The sequence below is a fragment of the Haliaeetus albicilla genome, chromosome 20 (assembly GCF_947461875.1).
Source record: "Haliaeetus albicilla chromosome 20, bHalAlb1.1, whole genome shotgun sequence".
Classification (NCBI taxonomy): Eukaryota; Metazoa; Chordata; class Aves; order Accipitriformes; family Accipitridae; genus Haliaeetus; species Haliaeetus albicilla.
The window spans coordinates 461,699-481,999 of record NC_091502.1 but is presented as its reverse complement, the minus strand read 5'-3'; the positions used below and the strand labels follow the sequence as shown (position 1 = coordinate 481,999).

The following is a 20,301-nucleotide window of genomic DNA, read 5'->3' as shown; positions in this document are numbered from 1 at the left end:
GCTGGTCCCAGCCCCCTTCCTCTGAGTTCATCTGCTCTCCATTTGTTATATAGTTCTGTGTTTCAGGCCATGTTCATCGGCTTTGAATTTTCTGGTACAGAAATAAATTTGCTCTATCTATTCACCACATACCCCTATTTTTCTTTATGGGAAATTCTTCTGTTTGCAGAGTAAAAATGAGGGTGATTTTTTTTTTCTTGCTTGCTTCTTTTTCTGTTCAATAGTTCATTAATTTGCAGACAAGATCAAAAGCTTCCTCAGCCTTCTGAAAAAAACTGATGGGCGCTGTCAAAACATCCATGAAATTACATATTTTTTCACATGAGTATAAAGAGTGCTCATTGTGTTTAAACATGAAGAAATCCAGATCTGCCACTTACTCTAATGTAATGCACCTTGCAATTGCCTGTTTTTAAAAGCTGAAGAACACAAAATGCTGCTTTATAGATGTAATATTAGAACAAAAAAACTGGCAGCAGAGTGTCCAAGACTTCTGACACAAAATAAATCTATTCAGGTCAGATATGACTTCAGGAATTATTGAGTACCTGCATGACTAGACTTTTAAAGGAATGAGAAATGAAGGTTACTACACAAAGCTTGTGGTTTTGTTACAAGTAGGTGAATTTTGACTCTCCTTTTGATTGCCATAACTGTATAGCACACTGTGAGAGACTGAACTGTTATCTCGAGCTATTTGTCTCAAAGATGGTTGTGAGAGACTGGACTGTCATCTCAAGCCATTCCTCTCAAGGATGGTTTGCTGTGACGAGCCACTTATCCCAGAGATGACCTGTTTAAGCAGGGCTCTGCTCTGTCCATAAGGAGGATTATCAGGCCACTGAGGGCTCCAGGGGAGGAGACAGACTGGAGCCGGCGAAGCATGCAGGAATGTGGAGACTACCATTGTCATGGAAACTAGTCTTTGAGATAAGGTACTGGTTTCTAGTGTTGATCACACGAAGGTCATGTGATAGATGAAACCTGCAGCACGCGAACAGTGCGTGAACAGTACATATGTGCATACATCATCGAACTATGCCCTATAAAAAAACGTGGAGACAAGCCATGGTGTGAACCCATCATCAAAGAATTGAAGGCTGAGGACCAGCGGGACGGCACTGGATCCACGGTGGTGACTATTCTTGCAACTCTATCCCGACTGCTTGCTTGATTCCTGCCTTTTCTTCCATTCTATCCTACTGCTACTTTTGATACTTTTGATAATAAAAGCTCCTTTGGGTATACAGCATTTGACCTCGTTTGTGTCTTAATCTTGCTCTTGGGATCATATCGAAACCTTCCCCAACATTGGATTGGGACACACACATCACCTGAACTGGCCTTTGCTTTTAGGGACATTTTGTCCCTTTTTAGGTTGTCATGAGAGAAAGTGAAGAGGTGACAAAACCACACTTTAGCTGGGTGTGATTCACCTCACTTAATTTTAGGTATTGCTAATGTATATGTTTACATCTCTGCTACTAACAGAAGGCTCAATTTCTAATCAACAGAAAGAAAAGAGAGATCTCAAGGTGCTCTTCATTTGTGTTGCCTGTCTGTGCCCTTCAGCTACCTGCCATGCCAGTAGACAGCTCTCTGAGTGCAGAGGACCGGCCACTATGCAGACAGCCCCACCAAAAGCAGTAGAGTAGAGTAAAGGCAACCAGCAAACCTTCCAGCTAGTCTTTGAGAGTAGTCAGTTAAATACTAATTTTTATCACCTGTTTCACAGCCACAGGAACCATGTGATTGCTAATATTCAGCTACCTGCTAACACTTCAAATAGATCTCTCCGGAATTGCTCTTAAGTAGTGTATGTGTTGTACGGAAAAATATTGTCTTTTATTACACTGTTTTATATCAGCAGATAAACAGACTAGCTTTCAGACAAGCAAGGCCTGTCTTCACGCTTCATGCACAAGAAACAAATTCCAAGCAAAAGGTAAATAAAAAACAATTGCTCTAAGTTTAACTTAATTATGTCAAATTTCTATTCATATTTTAGCACTTCAGTAAGCATCTGACAGCTAGTGAGATGGTAGGTGAGTGCAGAGGAGGCTGAGAAACAGGTATTACCTTTAAACACGTTAGCAAGAGAGCTGAGAAAATTCACAGCCAAAATAGCCTTAAGGGTCCCAAAACATGCATGTATGATGTAAAATAGCCTTTGGTTACCACACTGAAGCTTGCTTTACGTGTCAAACCCAGGTAGACTCAGGTGCCAAGCTCAGCTCACAGTAGGGATTACAAGTTTTAAACTCTTACTGAAGGGGTATTTGAACCTGGGCTCAGGTTTTGAACAGTGTCAACAGCAAGTGCATTAAGGCTTCAGCCTAGGCTTCTGATCAACATCGGGTCACCAAACACCGGACCTGCCTCCCAGCAAAGGCTGAGTGTATGTACATACACAGACAGTAAAAAAGATTTACAGCTTTAAAAACAGCACTGTATTTAAAGAAATCAGATCAATAAAAAGTGTGAACCATTTTATGCAGGACAGTTTGACGTTTTAATTAGACATGGATAATTTACTTCCCCAAATAATTAAGTACTTTCATGTATCTAACTCTAGAGTATTTGAAGCATACGGTTCCATCAGTGAAATCTAGTAGTTATTTATTCCGAACTCGCATAATTTAAATAGATAATGACTAGTGATCTACTTAAATATATAGGTGAAAACTAATAAAGAAATAATAATCAGCTCCAAAAAGACAAACTACATGCGAAACCAAGCTCCTGCTCTGAAAAATCACTGCTAATTTAAAGTACAATGTACTAATAGCCTTTCCTGATAAGCTTATCTGGAGGCATTATGGATAAGGAGGGTTGGCTACCTCACATCTCCATCATTTCTTCATCAGTCTGACCTTTTGATCCTGTTGCAAGAGGCTGCCATAGGTTTTCTATTAATGTCTTAATTCTCAATATATTCTTACAGTTTGTCCTCCTTACGTCCCCCTCACACTCTGGAAGGATTGCTACTAAAAATCAGGAATGGTGTCCCATTGCCACAGTTCATGCCTCTACAAGTCCCTGGTTCATTGCTAGCTCATATTCAGTTTTTCATCTACTAATACCCCCAAGTCCTTCTCCGCAGGGCTGCTGACAATCCCTTCATCACCCAGCCTGTATTTGTGCTTGGGATTGCCCTGGCTCACGTGCAGGACCTTGCACTTGGCCTTGTTGAACTTCATGAGGTTCACACGGGCCCACCTCTCAAGCCTGTCCAGGTCCCTCTGGATGGCATCCCTTCCCTCCAGTGTCTCAACTGCACCACACAGCTTGGTGTCATCAGCAAACTTGCTGAGGGTGCGCTCAATCCCACTGTCCATGTCACTGACAAAGATGTTAAACAACACCAGTCCCAATACCAACCCCCGAGGAATGCCACTCGTCACTGGTCTCCACTTGGACATCAAGCCATTGACCACAACTCTGAGTGCGACCATCCAGCCAATTCCTTATCCATGGAGTGGTCCATCCATAGAATCCATGTCTCTCCAATTTAGCGATGAGGATATCATGCAGGACAGTGTCAAACGCTTTGCACAAGTCCGTATAGATGACATCTGTTGCTCTTCCCTTATCCACCAACGCTGTAACGCTGTTGTAGAAGGCCACCAAATTTGTCAGGCACCATTTGCCCTTCATGAAGCCATGTTGGCTGTCACCAATCGCTTCCTTATTCCCACATGCCTTAGCATAGTTCCCAAGACGATCCGATCCATGATCTTGCCAGGCACAGAGGTGGGACTGACTGGCCTGTAGTTCCATGGGTCTTCCTGATTTGGGGGGAAAATCTGATTTTGGGGGTACTTCCTTGGCTATGGGCTTAGAGGCCTTTAAAATCAGTTATAAATATACTAATAGGGCTAACAGTATTGAAAAGGCAGAGAGAAATGAAATCAATTTTTCTGAACTCTCACTTTTGTACTAATGTTTTGGTGGGTTAGAAGTAACATAATTCTCTGACATCACAAACATTATCAATATTTTCTGTGTTTGAGGCTTAAAATGGACATTATATTTCAATCCACCTACATCTTGTCTCTTCAAAGCAGGAGAAACAAGTCAGCTTGTTTGATGAACAAACTCAGGGGAGTATGTCAACAATATTTGACCTGCTTTGGGACCATGCCAGTAGCAATAATGAAGTACAAAATAGTCCACTTGTTTACATTCTTATTATATATCCACTGAATGACAACTGTTACTAAGAATAAAGAATTTCCCTTTTTCCATGGAGACAGAAAAATTAAAAACATTTTTAGTGACAAATTTTTGTCACCTAAATTTTATTCAGCACACTGTACTTCTATTTAATAACAAATAGCCAATTAAACTGCAATTTTGGATTTCTTTTTCCGCACATAAATAGATAATGTTATTTCAAATATTTTGATGGTACCATAAGAACGTTATAAGATTTTGAGGGAATTACATTAACTAGACTTCTACACTTTCAGATTTATTACTATACTTTTTGTTGAAATAACTTTGGAAAAATCATTAAGCGGATGGAAATCCTTCATATAGATTGAAAAGCAGTGTTGATACAGTTATAAAATCTATCATGAACAGCAACTCAAGAGGCCTAAGAACTTCATATCATTGGCTTAATTACTTAATTATGGTAACTACAATTTTTCAGAAAGATAGTGAGCTGCTTTGCCCATTAGACAACCCTTTGGGGTTGTTATTGTTTGCAATTGTTTTAGCAACAGTAACAGGAAAGTAACTCTTCCCTTGATTCAGGGAAGGTTCATGGTTATTGTAAAAATATTCAAAGGAGGCACATGCAGTCTCTGGCACACTGTGGAGAAAGAGCTTTAAAAACAGCCAGTTCATGCTTTGCAGTATCACACAGCTCCACTGCCACAGCTTCAGTCTGTCATGCACAGAGAAAGGGAGGAAATAAGGGGTTAAAACCACAATCCCTGACAGTTCTTAGTTCACTTTTTAAAGTTGCAAACATCTTGAGACAGCTAGTGAATGAGCTGGCTGCTCAAAAAAAATAAAAAAAACCAAACCCCTCAAACAGCGGCTTCTGTGAGCTGACAAAATCCAGTAACTCTTCACCTCCAGAAGTGCAAGTGGGCACATTGCAGGGGTTGGAGCAGCAGTTGTTTCAGGAGAAAAAATGAACTGGTGCTCAAATTCTGTATCACAGCTTAACGGAGCAATTCTAGTGAAAAGTGGCAAGCATCAGTCATCTCAGTCATAAAATTATAAATCCTTCTGCCACCAATGCTGCTAACTGTCCTTCAGCTCTCAATATGATTTGCTTGGGCAAGGAGTCAAGTGTCTCCAGATCACTAACACCAGCAGATCAGTACCTGCAGTATGTACAATACTCTTCACTGTCAATGCATGTGAACATAGGACTCTGTGCATGATGTCTGAACTCGTTACAGTTCTCAATTGCTTGTTTACCCCTCTATCATATTCTGTCTTCTCTTCTACATTGCCTGAAAAGTTCGCTTCCTAAAATGGCAGCATGTGGGAACTTCCAATGGTATTTTTTGCTGTATTGACACATAAGGAAAATGCCAACAGCAAACTTGGAAAGTCCTTTCCTTTAGGTGTCAAGTACAGAGAAAGATTGTGAGGGGCAAATTCTAAAGGCAGTTGCTCTCCCTCTGCAGATCCGGATGAGCAAATGTATCACACCGAACAGCAACAGGGGGGCAGAACAAGCCTTTTTTTTTTTTTTTTAAATGGGAAGCTGGAACAGTAGACATAACATAAAAGAGAAAAGAGACAGAGTTTGTTTACTACTTGCCAATGAATCTACTAATACAAAATGACTGACTGAGCTTTGAAGCTGAAGTCAAATTGGTGAGATGTTTTTGCCTTTACTATTTATACTCTGTTCTTTATTCTTGGACGTGTTCACATATGTGCAATCTATAATAATGAAGTTTTCAACCATATGCAAATGGGACTAAAAGTAACTGAAAAACTCACCAATTTTATTGAATAAACTGCATAGATTGCAATTAATTGTTCAATAAACTACATTAATAAACTGTTCAATAAATTGCATTGCAATCAATTGTTAAAAAACTGCATAAGTTTTTCAGCCGAGATACAACCTTTTGACAATGACTTTTCCTCCAATTTTCTTGATCTGCAAGTCTACTGCAATATTCCGAAGTTTTCAATCTTAAAAAATAAATTTCAGGCATATTGTTAAGGATCTCAGGAAAGAGCCTAAATCTGAAGGTTTTGCTTTGTCATCAACATTCTAGAATGAATAAGGAGGTGTTTGAGCCTCAGGGACCAAAGCTGAACCATATGAAAACCAGGACACGGCTTTAAATCACACAATTTCCTTCTGACATTGGGGTTTACCTAACAGTAAGCAGAGACTGGTGAAAGAAGGCACGGTCTGGAATTACCTTGGGTTGTCTGCGGTTCTCACAGGGTCATTTTGAGAGCTGGGATTATGTACTGGTTTCGCCTGGGATGGAGTTAAATTTCTTTGCAGTGCTTTGTATGGGGCGACGCTTTGGATCTGTGATGAGAGCGGTATTTATGGCAGGAGGATGTTTCAGTTGTCGCTGAGCAGTGCTCGCACGGCGTCGGGGCGTCTTCAGATCCTCGTGCTGCCCTGCCAGCGGGTGGGCTGGGAGGTGGGGGGCACAGCTGGGGTGGCTGGCCTTGGCTGAACGAGGCGGTATCCCCTACTGTATGATGTCACGCTCAGCACTAAAAGCCGGGGGGAGAGGACGGAAGTGGGGCACGTTTGGAGTGACGGCATTTGTCATCCAAAGTAACTATTACAGCTGATGGAGCCCCGCTTTCCTGGAGATGGCTGAACATGAGATGCTCCTTACGAACCAACAATATCGAATTTATACCTGGTTTTGCGTCCCTGGAATCATGCAAACAGCTTTACAGATTCAAACATCTAACTCTGTCATCATGACAGAGCCCAGGATGAATCCCATTCAAGTTGCAGGACATCACTCAGTTCTGATCAGTGCCCAGTTTTTCAGATATCAAAAGTCTCTTTTGCTGAAAATCTGTAATAAGCACAGAGTTTCTCAGATTTCTTGTCGACTAAGCTTCCAAATAAGATGGAGAAAGAAATATTATAGTAGCAAGTTTTTGGTGGTAGTTTAGTAGATTTTATTTCTTTGATTTACTGCAGTACTAAGAAATTTAGAGAATGTGGTGATCTGCAGCACTGGAAGAAACCAATTATTAGCTGAACACCATTAGATCTGCAAAATCATGACTAGTTTGTGCTTGGATGGCAACTTAGGTCAGAAGTATTTCTTGTTTTGAGTAGGAAGTTCTCTTGAACAGAAACTGCTCAGTAACTCACAAATTGAACAACTGTATAAAGAGTTTTTAATAATAACTCTCTGCTTTAAAAATTATTTATCTACATTAAAGAAACATATTGAATACTAGTCTTTGTCTTTCATGAAATGTATGCATCAATAAATAATAATGAATAATGAATAAATAATTTCTCCTAAAGTAACTAGACAATTCCACAGAATCTTGTTCTGTCGATCAGGTTTTAATCTCATTTCATAATACAAGTAACTGTGAGGTACTTACTTAGGTTAGATTTTATTTTGATAAGTTATTCTGTAAATTATACAATAGTAGTCTTATCTATCATTTAGCTAGTGACAGAGTATCACTTGCTATGCTGTATTTAAACAGCCAGTCACCATATACAGTCGTATGAATGTATTCCTTGAGTATGCACATGCATTTGACATACACAAAGTGTATATTAACTGAATTATATTAATTAAAATACAGCCAGAATGATTCTTACATGCCATCTTGTGGAAAATCAATGAAATTTTCTTATCCAGTAGCTGATACTAGAAATTCTGAACTCACAAAGAGCTGTTGGAAGTTCTAAAAATAGCTATTAGAAAGAAGGATAAAATATTGCTGCAACAAGATATAGCTGCTGCTAATACCTTTGTATAGCATCTGTTAGCTACAACAAATAAATGAATTGAAAAAATAGCGCATACTTCTCTGTCTGAGGCTTCCTCCCAGCATATTTTCACCATGGATTTCTTTAAATGTGGCCAAAACACACTTCAGAGCTGAAACAGTTAAAAGGTGTCATTCTTAACCAATAGCCATAGAGGAAAATGTGTTTATCTAGTTAATAAGAGGTGGCTTTAAAAAAAAAGCTTTGAATACAGTATTTTAAAACCGTAATTACAGTACCAGTGTTCTAATGTCACTCAGATGTCTTTTATTATATTTGTATAGCTCCTCTGCAATGTCTCATTAGTCCTCAAACATATTCTGCTGGTAAAACATTGAACATACATAGCTTACATGTGAAAGATCTCAGTATTAAATTTTAAACGTATTGACTGTATGAAAATCCAGGTTTCACAAGAGAAATCAGAATGATTTCAGCAGAGGCAAAATCTCACCTATTACATATAAAATTGAAAAAGTTTCCAGTTTTACTTTCTCCACAAATTTGCGGCACCTTCTCCAAGTGAACTGTATGGCCTTCAGACAGGTATCCAGAAGGAAGTATTTTGTAAAAAAAACCAAACAACTCTAGCAGGATTATTATGCTTTCTTCTTTGCTTAGATTAATGCATGGAAATGGGAATAGAGATATTTAATATAATTTCTTAATTTTAAAGGGTCTATTGGATAATGCTGACATTAAAAAAAGCCTAGCAAAAATGCAGGAAATATTATTCTCCACTTTTCAAAGAGGTTTTGATCAAAGACTTTAGAACCTTGTTTTCCAAAAGCTGTTTTAGTACAATATTGATGGAATTGTTTGTCACATGGTTAATCACAAGCACCCTTGATGTCATCCCAGACAAGAGTTAAGAAGGTAGTAGCTAAGGTAATAAAATGGGCATCTTGAAGGTCCTTTAAAAGACACTAAGGCAAACGATGTAGAGGATCATAGCAGTGACTCAGGCTGAAACTGGAAAATAATGTGCTACCATGTCAACTAGAATGACCAGCAAGTTCTTGTATTACACCGCAGATGACTTCAACGAAACTAATGGAATAGTTCTGTGATAAATCAGAAGAATTTACCAGTTCAAACAGTGTTTAATCCTGTCTATTTTTCCAACTACCTTCCAAACTAAAACTGCGTTATTTCTCCCAACCTAAAAGTATTTTTTTCCTAATTACACATATTTAAAAGACTTTGTGTATGCCTTATGTACTGAGTACTAAGTAGACAAATTATGGTAAATAATGGGTGATTTTTTTATTTCTCTACAAAAATCATGTAAATATGGAGTGAAACATATCTGATGTGCATGTAATTTCACACACTTCTTGGTATGCTCAGAGAAAAGATTTGAATTTCCCTGTGACCCCTTCAATTGCTGGGGAAGAGGCAGATATGTCGGCTTTTTACTTGTATTTTTTGTAACAGTACATTGCCAAAAATACTCCAGTCTCCCAAGGGTTCTAATGAAAGGCTATGTGTAGGTTAATGGATTATATTGAAAATCCAGCGTGTTCAAATGTGAAAGAAGGAGGTGTGGTTTTCCTCTTTCAATTTCTTCACATCTTTTATTCTCTCCAAATCACATGGCTCACTAATGCATTTAGAGCTCTCTCCTGTTGAAAACAGCTGTGAAACACAGCGGTTGCCCTTCTCCCACCTCCTACACCTACCACCCTTTCCTTCCCAGAGAGCCTGTATCACCCCGCTGGCTGCACACAGAAACCTGAAGGAGTTTGGGGCCCTTTTTTCTGGCCTTCCTGGCTAGAAAGGTAAATAATAATCTACAGCCTCCCCAGAAGTCTGAAAGTGCCGAAGAACAAATCTTTGTCTCTTCAGTTTGCTTGTGTTTCTTAGCACAGGTGCAGGAAAAAGCCAATCCTCCTACAAGTCAGGAGGATTTCTGAGGAAACTGAGGAGGGAACAGGCAGTATTTAAATGCCAGCAAAATAGAGAAAGACACAGAAATCCTTCTCTGGAGGACTAACACACCGATCCAAATGCATACAGCCTCCCCAGGTCAGCTGCCAGACCTATTGCAGAGGCAAATAATTTCTTCCAAAACAGCTACACAATACTTTATCATTTCTGTGCAAGTTGTTCTAAGTGGGTTCAGCCTCAATGCTCCTGAGGGGTCTTTCTTGAGGAGGAAGCTGAAGATATAAACCACAGAGAGCATATATTTTTAAAGGGCTGTCTAAGACATTTGGAAATCCCTTCTCAAGATTCTACCCTGACTACACCTTGAGATGGACAGTAAGACTTGTCTGGAGAAAAGCAGAAAGATTAACATTTGAAAAACACTTTCAATGTTCATATATACCAATGATCAAAGCAGTAGCTGTAGGATAAAACAATCTTCATGCATCTTCAGTAATATGCCCATTAAATAAAATTATTATTTTCTAAGTGATGTGGAACCTTCAACCTAATAATCTGAAGTATAATGTACCTATTCATTTCTCATTCTCTGTGGCTTTGTGTCCAGGAGTTACAGCATTTACTTGTGAAAACAGAAACTAAATTCCCACAAACACCCACTCTAAAATTCTCCCTGGGAAGCTCTTTAAACAGATTGACAAATGCTGTATTTGTCTTCCAAAACTTGGTTAAAACTGATCATCACTAAAATGCTTCTCAGTGAGCAGTTGCCTTCTTCAGTAATTCATCCTTCTCAGAGAAACACCTAATGAAGAAACAGCCTGAACGTGTCCTGGACATATTCCTTTCTAAATGCAAACTTTTTCAATGGGCTGTTATGCACTGGGGACCTGTGATCAGATCTGGAAAAGGGCAAAACTATTTCAACAGAAAAGCATCTAAAATATAATGCTATCCAGACACTGACCTTCCTGAGATCTTCCTGAGATTATTTGCCCTGAAGTATTCTCACCTTGCAAAATCACAGAGCTGGAAGAGCTGCACTACAGCGTAAAAAGATACATTTCATTATGAAAGGCATCACAGGTTTGTGAACAACAGCACATCAGAATGGTTTCAATAAATCCCCTGACAACCCTGGAATTTGGGAGGTGGGAATTTTCAAAAGGCTGGAAGGAGTATTTTTATGAGGTTCAAAAAAGCAAATCCTGGGTGGATGTGAAATGGTAGATTACATCTTATTCAGCTGCCCTCTCTTCTTTTCCTCACAATCTCTTGCAAAGAAATAAAATGTAGTTGAAAATTTTTGAGCCTGGGTAACCGTATATAAGGTAGATACTGAAATGACGACTAAAAATAGCTTACTAAAACATGCACATACTTTAGATGCCGAGTAATTAATTGCTGTTTGAAACTCCACTATCATGTTTAACAGCAGCAGGAAAGCTGGACATTAAATCCTTTAAGTAAAGACACTGTCAGTGTTTCCATACAGGACTATAAAAAAATAGATAATAATTAAAATGGGGGAAAAAATGAGTTGGTGAAATTACTTTCAGTGTTTGACCATGGGAAGAGTGCTGTACTCTCTGATGAAATTCAGTAACTTAGTTTGGCATGCTAGGATGACCCATACATATATATGTGAGCTTTCTGATTATGATTTATAGTACTACAGGGAACCTAGCTTGATTTTTCAATTTGCTGAGCTGTAACAGGGAAGTCTGCTGAAATCCCAGCTATCATTTGAACATTAGGGCTACCTTTCCCCCATTAACTGTATGACTGATCATTCCTCTGCTCTTTTTTTCACATAAAATACTTCTAATGCAATCATCTTCAACAAAACAAAACCGGGTTCCTTATAGAAAATGATTACATTTATATGCAATCTTTATTGCACTATAAAGAGCAATTTTGTAACAATCATTCTGGGTGTTGTTATTCTTACTCTTAAATCTAGTTACCTCACAAATTTTCACGTTCACTGGGATAGACAACTCTAGTGTCTGTTACTTAAGCAATATTCTCCATAGAATATATTCAAAGGGGCTAAGTGTCTTCCCAGGTCCTAGCAACACAGCAGGACTAACAGGCAAGGGAAGAAATTTGCTGTCCCTTGAAATCTGACTTTGGACGTGTTCCCTCAGCTGCTAATAGGTTTGCCCATCCTACCTTCAGCAGCATGTTTTGGAAGACGTCATTTTAACAAAACACTCTTCCTTTTATTGATTCAGCCCTTCACAAACTTTCCCACTATGGTCTGGCTTTTTGAAACAAGTGATTTAAGTCTTCTGTCATTAAAAAAAGTCTTCTGTCACAAAAAAAGTCTTCTGTCACAAGAAAAATCTTTTACATATTCAAAACTCACTGCTCCTTTGATCCAGTCTAATATTTCTCCCCTAAAAATCATGGTTGCTAAGATATGTCTGTCTGAAGCACACACAGTCAAGCCGCTCTTCCTTAGTCTATATTCTTCACTGCAGTAGCTTCCAGGAAGCCAGACAGAATCTGAAGAACCCATTTTGCCGCACAAGCAATTTTATTTTCTTCCTTATTCACTCTAATCCCCAAGTCTTTTATTCCCTTCTGCCGTGCAGCTGTAATTCCAGTCTGCATAATGTGTTCTATGGTATTTTATTACACACAACATCGTGAATTTATCACAATGAATCTTACATTTTACTAAGATCTGCTAGATTTTCTTGATTTTTAGAAAAGGTTGTCTATGGCTCAGTGACATATATTGTGATACTCATATAGAAAATACTCCTATTCTATTATTACCATAGTTGGTTCCTTGTGTTGTTAATACCAGTGGCAAAAACAGGCTCTGTGGGTCTCTCTGTTGCCATTTCTTCATGATGACACATTCATTTGCAATAAAACAAAACTATTCCACTCATGCTTGAAAGTTTTTGCCCTGTGCAAACTTTTTGAAAGAGTTCAGTTCATTAGATCAAAGGCTTTCTCTGAAATAAAAGAAACATCCCTTGGTTCCTTTGAACAGAGAGCTTTTATTTCTTTTGGTTGTACTTTATGTGGGATAAATCTAGTGGATTAGGTCAGAGAGAACTGGACTGCATTAATTCTTGACAGAGACAATGATATAAACAGGATAATACCTTGGAGACATTTAACGATGGAGACAAGAAGCTTGAATTTCAGGCTGGAAAAAAGCACAAGAGTTGTGTATAAATTTTAGGTATGTTATTTTGACTAGACTGTAAAAACAAAAAAACACCAACAAAAAAAAGATAGGGCAGATAAGACAGTAAAGAAAAGCTTATAGGTTTAGCTTAGCCTTGGATAAGTCACTCCACAGAACCAGAGAACAAGTGAAGTTGGAAAGGACCCTGCAGGTCGTCTGGTACAAAGCCCACTCAGAGCAGGGTCAACCAGCGCAGAGACCACAGGGCCTTGCCTCATTGAGTTTTGAGCATCTCCAACAATGAAGATTTCTCAGCCTCTCTGTATAATCTGTGCTGGTCACCCTCACGGTGAATTCTTCTTTTCTAATATCTGGCCAGAATTTCCCTTGTTGTAGCTTGTGGCTATTGCCTCCTGTCCTGTAGCCATGCTCTTCTGAGAAGTCTGGGTCCACCTCCCCTACACCCTACCATAGAAAGCAACAAGATGTCCCATTCACCTTCTCTCCTTACGGCTGAACAAACTCTGTTCTCTCAGCCTCTCCTTGCACATCAAGTACTCCAGCCCCCAACCATCTTGGCAGCTCTCCACTGGACTTGCTCCAGTGGTCGCTATTTTTCCTGTTCTAGGGAGCCCAAAAGAAAAATATTGCCATTTCACACATGTTGAACAGAGCAGAATGATCACTCCCCTCAACCTGCTGGCTACACTACTAAGTGTTGTACAGCCCCAACACTTCTCTTTTCCCTTTCTAGAAAATTGGTTTATTGATTCTTCCTTTCAAAATTAAAAAAAAAAAAAATGTTCTAAGTAACAGTTGTCTCATGATTTTAAGCATGGCATATACTTTTATGCTGAAATACCTGGACATAATAAGTGCCCATGTGTGTCCACAGAAAAAATGAAGTGCTTAATGGCAATATTCAAATCTTCGTGATGATTTCAAAATGTAAAACTCAGAAAAGAGAGAGAAGAAACAGAATGGGAGAAACCGTATCTCAGTGCTGATACGTTCAAGGTGGGTTTGGACTACCTTAGTTTATTTCTTAGTTTTTTGCTATCAGAGGAGATACTGGAGAAGTGAAACTGAGAGGATGCTAATGGAAGTGGAGCTTTGGTGGACGGAACACCAAATCGAAGAATTTCCATTGTAACATTTTTGTAATAGCACACAATGTGAAAAGAGACTTCCAGTGGCAAAATCATCAAGTGAAAAAATCAAGATAAAATCAAGAAAAATATGTGAAGAACAGTATTCATGCTTATTCCTACTTGGAATGTGACTTTTAATGTAAAATAATTTGTGAAATTGAAATACCTCAGAGCAAGTGGTTCTAACACAAATTGCAGTTTCATTGCATTGCAGAGACACTATGTTGATGTACACTCTCCACAATGCAACAAAACTATAATCTGTGTTATAACTGATCATTCAATATTCAGCCTGATTTGATAATATTTGTGAATTTAAGGAAACAAAGATGTGATAGCAGTGTGAAACCTTGCAGCCAGCATAACATGTTCTAATAAAAAGTTTGACGTTCTACATTCATAAATAGTTACCAAAAAGATGGTATGTATTGTCTTATATGCCTTATGTATTCTCTAGCACAACCAGATTAAAAATGTAGCATCTTACATGTAACTTCAGGTGTGGTATCACCAAAATTAATAAGGTTATTTTAATTTAATTATGGTAATAGGCTACCTTTGTTCTGAGTTCCGAACCATGTGTTAATGGCTACTCACATGATGAATAAATAACATTTCTAATTTGAATGACTTCTGAATTTTCACTTATATTTCAACAAATATTTCAACAGGAGTGCAGACTTTAAATGCAGTTAAATTAATTAATGTGCATTCATATTCCGTCACAGCAATATAGATAAACAAACAAATGTGTTATTGCAGGTTTGAAAGAAATCATAGTCCCTATTATGCAAATAACTTGGAAAAAATAAGCCACATTTCATTTAACCTAACAAATTCAGTATTGCCAGTGGGAACGAAGAAATCAAAAATGAGCAAGCAGTTTCTGCAGTTTGCAAATGTGGAGATTTTTTTTAAAAAGCTCTGCAGGGAATGATGTGCCACTCAACCAGAGTTTTCCTTGGAACTATCTACGCTTAAAGCATCTAGATTAAAATAAGGCAATGGGACAAAAGCTGGGAAGGTCTTTTCTTACTTTTAATACATTAGAACAGAGCCTGGAGGCCTTCATCAGAACTAATTAGCTGGCCAACTCCAACTTCAAGAAGTTCAAGGGGGGACATGCTTAACTAAATGTAATCCGCAGAGTCGCTGAACCGGCAGTACCCGGCGGCTGCAAGGTTCTGTGCCGTCGCCAGCTCTGCACATGCCTGGCTCAATCCGCACACAAGTTCTCCTTTTGTCTTCGTGTCACAGAATCCCTCTCAAGAGTAGGGCAGCCGATATCTGGTCACGTGCTTTCTCTGTCAAACTGGATTAAGAAGCTGAATTCAAGGGTGTTTCAAATTTGTCTGCCATTAAAAAAGAAATAATTTTTTAAAGGCCACACAAAACTACTACTTTCAGGATTGCTCATCTCAGACTTTTGGAACAAATCTGTCTTGTCTCAGAGTAATTTTCTGATTCATAATGAGCAGCTGTGGTGTTGGTGTCAATTTTATTCCTTAGGTGACTTTGCTTAGGATGACTGCAGATACAAAATAATAAATGAATTTTAGTAAAACTAAGCCCTTCCTGTGGATTTGTTATACTCCACTGCCATATCCCAGTTTCTGTCCTCCACCTTCATTCTGTGTTAGTATTTCCCAGCTCAGGGAAATATCACAAAAAGGATTCTTGAATTTTGTTGCTCTAAAATGTCATATCTTGCTCTCTGTTTTGACATTTTCTTGATCAATAAGTTGTCAATGAAAAAAAGACACAGCTATTTAACTTTCTGTGTGCAAAGAAAGAATACAAGCTGTTACTGGATTTCTCAAAGGCCAAGCAGCGGGACATGAAGGAATCAGCCATTGATCGTTGGGAGCCTTAGTGAGATCAAGTGGGACAGACAAGGCAGACATACCACGCATTTGTAAATAAAGCCAGAAAACAGGGTTGAAGAAAATCTTCTTATCATCTAGGGGCTTCTATGGATACTCAGAATGTTTTTCTCTCTTACAATTCAAGATGCAATGAAAGAGGAGGCAGGTCTGGCCATACCACTAGAACAACTAAGGTTTGATGCTTTCTTGCTTCTTACCGGGGTTGTCGATACCCAAATTTCCAAAAACTTGGGACGTAGGCAAAACTGACTGCCTCTTATCTACAGTTTGTACAAGATAGAGATATCTGGCAATTCAAGGGAATACGTAGAAGGGAAGGCTGTTACAATCCGTGGTCCAAACATCTTCTTGGGTTTCTTTGCTGCTAGCACGATCAGGCAAAAGTCACAGCCAGAGAACATGCTTTTCCCATCTGTGTTCAACCTACCTTTGCTGGTGCAACAAAATGGAATTTGCATCTCTGATGCTTCCAGTTGCATTACCATTAGAGCATGCAGTTTCTCTGTGAAGACCACTTTGTCAATCCTGACAGAATTGACTGAGGCTGCTGATTTTCAGACAGAGAGCATTAGAGCATTTTACATGTACGTCTTTCGATCTCTCATTGTAAATCAGAAGGTTAGGTTTGATCTTTCAAGTTCGGTTCTTAGCTACTTTAGATGTCAACAGTAAAATAAACCGTGTGTGTGTGGCTCCAACAACCTGATGTCCCATTCCTTTGCAGTTACAGAAATACTGCATCACATTCTCGCCAAGGTCAGTGAGTCCTTGGGAAAGCAGCCAGTGAAATGGGGCCTCGGGAGAGGGAGAGACTTTTCCAATTCCATCTACAGAATAAAAAGGTAGCAGCAAGCTCCTTTGTTACATGTTCACCACTGCAGCTTATAATGAAAAGCCTGATTACACTTTTAAAATACTCAGCGTTGTGGGGTTTTGCTTATTTTCTTAATGAATTACTGTACTGTATCATTTTCCACTCCTATACAAAGTTCTGGATGAGCCTTTTCCATTGCCATAGCAGATATAGGGCATTATGCATGATGGGTCTGTTTTGTTCTAATTTTATTTAGATAAGATACTGTTTTCCATGAGAAATTTTAAGGAAAGAAAAATACACAGTGTTCAACCAGAATTATGCCAAAAACTTATGCTAACTGATTTAAATGATCCAAGTGTTTAAATGTATTGGTTAAACAATCCTTAGCACTGGCAAGTAGGGGAAGATTGGTTTTCGAAACAGGCTAGGGGAATGAATTATGCCCAAACAGAAATCTGTGTTTTCTATCTTCACTCTTACTTGTTTTCTATTTCTAACGGAGTAGGATGCGTTTCTTCACACAGGATTTTCTTCTTCAGCTTCATACCAATGTTCTGCTCCTTTGACTACTGGCAAAGTCGCTAAATCAAAACCTGTAAATAAACTTCATATCACAAGGTACATAACTATTTTAATAATTACTTTTCTACATGCTGAGAATATCTGCAGGGTGATTAATATAATTTGGTTTCATACAAAATCAAGTTAATGAGAAATAATATCTTTCTCTGGCTTTCCACCTGGAGAATGTAAGTCCTTACTAATAAAAAGAAAGAAAAGCTTTAGTTCAGAGTAGGATTACTAAACTGAATAAAAACTACAGCAGTTATATATATATCAGAATCTATTTGCACATTAAGAACCTTACAAATCCTAAATAAAACTGGAGTATGTAATTACATCTAGATATTTAATATTGTTTTATAAAGCACAAGAAAAGTTGGGAAATTGACTCCTCGCACACTCTTCTAGATTATTAAGGTGCTTTTAGTTCTTAAATGCAGGTACCTTAAACCCAGTTCTCTGGATCTAGAATTTTAACAGTGAAGATTCAAGTTCTTCATATTTGCCATTTGAGCAAAGACTTCAATTTTCAATTTCTATTCTTCTTTACTTCTTTTTCAGTCCTCTTTAGCTAGAGGGAGGGGTTATTTTACTGGAACATCCACATTTACTTTATTATTATGTTGTACAATATCAATAATACCCGGGGAAGAGTAATACGTGCAAAATATGACTGGAAAGACAGAAACTGAAAAGGCACTATAAGTAGCCATAATTAAGGTGTGATAAGTAATAATAGGAAACCATTACCAAAAATAATTTGAATGCTTTTCAATCCATGAAACATGCAGGTAGGTTATAACAGACTCTCTTTTACTCATTATTTGGAAGACAATTAATTTGATGTATCATGCAAGGAAAATTTGACATCAAGATTCAATACCTTCTATGCCAAAACCAGTCTGCACTGTTAAGCTGCACTGCTGAGCCACCAAACACAAATGGGGTGGAATACACAGAAATCAGACATAGAAACCTGCATGTAGCATCCCTCAATAGTGAGTAATGAGAAACAGACATTCTAAGGATGTAACTTATCTTAAGGCAAACATTTCAAACAGTGCAGATGAATCTTACTTTAGAAGAGCTGTCTTTCCTCTAATGGGAGCCTAGGCAGCCAGAGTGGGGTTCAGTCAGAGGTTACAACCACCTAAATCTAGGTGGTTCAGCTGCTGCGCTCTGCAGAGATGCAGACACTATGCCAGAGCCTAAAGAGCGAGTCAGCCGTCCAACCCCTAGACACAGGATCCAGATGCGCAATGCCAGTGGTTATGGCCATTGTACCTGCCACTGGGTATCCTGGGTATCACACTGAGAACCAAGAAGGGTGCAAATCTTTCCAAAGCAAGTCGTATTTGGCAGCCCCACGTAGTTGTCTTAGATCAACAAAGAGCATTTCAAATGGCACTAGCGAAAACACTTTTAAGAAACTGAATCCTGCCCTACCCAGATGCCACTGCCCTGCAATGATCTAATTACATGAACAAAGGACAGCATAGCAAAATCAGACGCTTCAGTGGTTTTCACACCCTTATTACAGTGAGAAAGAAGTGTGTACGCTGGGTCATTCTGAGGAATTACTTGACACTGGAAAAAGTCTGGAGCCACTTCCATAAGACACACCACAGCTAAGAAATTTGTCTTTCCAAGCAGGAGTTTCAGACTGACTGATCAGACATACTTGAGATTCACAAGAAGGAAGTCCCTGCAGGCATGAGATGGCATGGAGATGACGCATGCCATACTACTCCATGCTAAAAGGCCCTTTGCCTCCCTCTCCTTGCCTGGCTCCTCCATGTTAGGTAAAAAAGCAGGCGTTATTGCTTCCTAAAAAAAAGTCGATGAGAAAGTTACACCATTGCTATTAGTTTTTATGATATGGGGGTACAGGGTGAAAAAAATTGCATGGATTCATCAGGCAAGCATTAATATGGGGTAAAACAAGCATTATTTGAACAAGCAAAGCAAACGTTAACAAATTGGTTTTAAACATGTGTTGCAGAACTGAAGTTTAAAAAAAACCCCAAACCCTAACTGAACTGTTGCCAACAGCAAAAATAACTCTCCCCAACTAAGAAATTTGCAAATATTAAAAGCAGGATGTGTTCATTTTCAGTTTCTGTTAAACAGACTGGATGAAAAGCCTAGTTGCTCAAGCATAATTATATCTATGTCTTCTTAGATTAACTCACTATTTAATGTAGATCAAAACTAATCTTTGCCTTTTCCTAACGGTTTGTAGAAGCATGTCTTATAGTTCAGTAAATGTGACTAGTGAAGTATATATTGAGAAAATGTTTTTCTTTCTTTTTGTGGAAACTTAGTAGTGTCTAGCTTGAGTATTAATCAAGTGAATTTTGTCCTCCTACAGCTGTCTTTGGCTCTGCCAACTGTCATTACAGACCAGTGAGAAAATTGTATCTCCCTTAATTAAGTTTTCCACCAATTTGCTTGATCTTCCACTTCCACTGTCTATCACAGTGATCTTCATTATACAGAGGCAGTGAAGACATTCACACCTCATTTGACTCCCTATGGCATCTGCTGGACACTACTTACGGCAATCGACTCGTCTCCAACGAGACAGTTTAAGTGTAGACTCACATGTAAAAACTGCCCTAAAATAGCTGATTTTCTTAAAACAACTGGTTTAGTGCTTAAATGTGTTCATATTCCTTAATGTGTGCATATCATTTTATCATCTGAATGCACTCTTTGTACACTTCTGATTGCTTAAGTCTGGCCAAATAATATGCTTGCAACCACTAAGCCACTCCCAGAAGAAACTTCGCTTTCACAGACATCATCTCTTTTGGTCAGCGTCTTGCCTGCTACTTGCAAAATACACATTCTTGGTCAGAAGG

At 38.6% G+C, this 20,301-nt stretch overlaps 1 long non-coding RNA gene across 1 annotated transcript; it reads right to left on the bottom strand.

Annotated features, from left to right (window-relative positions):
- Nucleotides 1–12,865: 12,865 nt before the first annotated feature.
- Nucleotides 12,866–19,586, bottom strand: LOC138690132 (uncharacterized). The gene is made up of 2 exons (XR_011328928.1): nt 17,354–19,586; nt 12,866–13,037 (listed from the first exon to the last, which is right to left on the bottom strand). It is a non-coding gene; the product is annotated as an uncharacterized lncRNA (long non-coding RNA).
- Nucleotides 19,587–20,301: the final 715 nt, after the last annotated feature.